Genomic DNA, 2950 nt, shown 5'->3' on the forward strand with positions numbered 1-2950 from the left:
TGGACAGGTTGAACTATTAAGTATGTCTATGCAGCGGGAAGTGTACCCAAGACCATGTATAGGGTTAGCAGACAATGGTTCTACAAGTGTATTTGTATATTCTATAGGAATTATCAGGTCCATAGTACAGCTGACAAGGGATAAGTTTGTAGTCACTTCTTGGTCACAGCCAGCTACCCAGAAGGATTGAGTAGTTGAATCTGTGGGCTCGAGACCATAGTCACAGGGGACATCAAGCTCAATTAGCATAGCATAATACACCAAACATTGTTCCACCTCCTACTTTGATGAGTAGCAATTGGGATCTGAAAAGCTTGCAAGCAGCCATCTAGATGCATTGATGGGTCTCTCCTTATTCAGAGCAATGAAGAATGAAGAAAAACCAACATTCTTGGAAACAATTAGTCCAAGAGATTGGTATACCATGTGATCCACAGCCTATACAACTATGAGACCAGAAGAACTAGATGGTGCCCAGCTACCACTGTCAACCACTTGAAGGGGATCTATGTAGGAGATCCTGGATAGAGAGGGAGAACAATGTGAAACAAAATTCAAAACCATTTTGGAAAAAAAAAAGGAGGGGGACCAGGTTTGCTGGTCTGATAGAGTCTGGTGGAACCACTGAGCCTATGGCCTCTAGCTGTCCTTCAGTCCTGGAAATGAACCCACACCTATGGCTTCCAGCCAAACAAAAGACAGGGTTACGAGTTGAACATTTAACTGAGGTAGATACTCTGCTTAGAGAGAACAATTATGGGAGAAAGAAGGGAGACAGCTCAGGGGGCAGGAGTGCATGAAGTGATGGACATAGGGAAGAGGTAACTATGGGGAGTAAGTAGAAGGGGAGCTGTTGCATTGTGGTAAATTGTAGTCAATGTTATGAGACAAAGTGTATGTGAACTGCTGTATGGAAAGTGAATTTGCTCTGTAAACTTTCACCCAAATCACAACTGAAAAAAAAAAAAAAAAAAAAAAAAGACTGGATTATGTTTTTCAGTTTGTTTAGCTTGAGAAATGTCCAGTGTATTCTTCCCTTTTGATTTTTTCACTCTAAATCTTGTACATTGCATTATAATATTTTACCTCGTCATCTTGAGCCACACTTTGAAATCAGTTCAGCTCTTTTACTTCATCATTTCTTCCATGCACTTCAGCTACTGTACATCCATGAGCAAGTTTCAGAGTCTTTTCTGACATCCATTTTGGTCTTTTCTTTTTTTCCTATCTTTTTAATGACCCCTTGCTTCCTTCATATATGATGTCCTTGATGTCATCCCACAACTTGTCTCATCTTCAATGTTCAATGCATCAAATCTATTCTTTATCAAGATTAAGTATTAAATTCAGGTGGTATATAATCAAGGTCATATTTTGGCTTTCATGGACTTGTTTTAATTTTCTTCCACTTCAAGTTGAACTTGTGTGCATTGTTTTGCACATGGCCCCAAGGGTTTTTCTGACTGATGATATTGAACTGCTCCATCATCTCTTTCCACAGATGTAGTCAATTTTATTACTGTATATTCCATCTGGTGAAGTTTAATTGTATAGTCACTATTTACATTTTTGAAAAAAAGTTATTTGCAATGAATAAATTGTTGATCTTACAAGATTCTATCAAGCAATCTCCTGAGTTGATTCTGTCACCAAGACCAGAAATTCCAACTACTGGTCCTTCCTCTTTGTTTCCAACTTTTGAATTCCAATCACCGGTAATTATCCATACATCTTGATTGCAAATTTGATCAATTTCAAACTGCAGAAATTGGTACAAATCTGCACTTTCTTGTCTTTCGCATTAGTGGTTGATGCATAAATCTGAATAATAGTTGTAGTAACTACTCTTCCTTGTGGGTATATGGATATAATCCTATCACTGACAGCATTGTACTTCAGGATAGATATTGAAATATTCTTTTTTGACAATGAGCGTGATACTGTTCTTCATCAATTTTCCATTCCCAGAATAGTACATGATATGATTATCAGATTCACAATGACTGACACCAATCTATTTTAGCTCACTAATGCCTAGGATATCGATCTACAAGTGTTCCATTTCATTTTTGACAACTTCCAATTTTCCTTCATGTATGATTCTGCTTATTAATGGCTGTTTACAGCTGTTTCTTTTCATTTTAATTCATGAAAAGAAATGTTGGTGCTGAAAACTTTACTCCATCCCCCCTCCCCATTAAGATCAACTCTACTGTGAGGAGGCAGCTCTTCCTCAGTTGTATTTTGAGTGCTTTCCTACCTGAGTGGCTTGTCTCTAGCACTATACCAGACAATATTCAATTGTTATTCATAAAGTTTCACTGGTCAGTTATTTTTAGAAATTGCCAGGTCCTTCTTCCTGTTCAGTCTTAGTCTGGGAGCTCCACTGTAACCTGTCCGCCATGAATAACCCTGCTGGTATTTGAAACAGCAGTGACATAGCTTCCAGTACTACAGCAATACTCAAGGCACCACAGTATGACAGACAAATGAGTGTTGGAAATAAAATTCTAGATTTAAAAGTGAAAGACAATTATATTTAAATTTACCAAGTATTAAATTAAATTTTAGTGTAGTATATATGTGCATATATTTATATATATTACATATCATATTGTTATGAATGCATTAAATTACAAGATCTAGCAAGTCTGATACTGATTACTACTTTGAAATGTTTCCAACAACAAACTAATGAGATCTGTGCTTCCTATTGATTAAAAAATTACACCAAGTACTGGGATTTGGTGACTATACTGATAACTGAATGAGATAGTAAATTTCAGCCACAAGTTAGTGAAAATTTAGATCAAGTGTTTTCCGTCCAAGTTTATCAACCTCCTCAATGCTTTGGGAACTTTAGGTTTAAAACCACTGGTATAAATGGTAGAAAATAGAGTTGATGGGAATTAAACTCATTATAAGAAAAATCTTATTAATTGAGCTGCCT

Source organism: Orycteropus afer, unplaced genomic scaffold (assembly GCF_000298275.1).
Source record: "Orycteropus afer afer isolate SDZICR_OR568_19922 unplaced genomic scaffold, OryAfe1.0 scaffold00707, whole genome shotgun sequence".
In the NCBI taxonomy this organism is placed as follows: Eukaryota; Metazoa; Chordata; class Mammalia; order Tubulidentata; family Orycteropodidae; genus Orycteropus; species Orycteropus afer.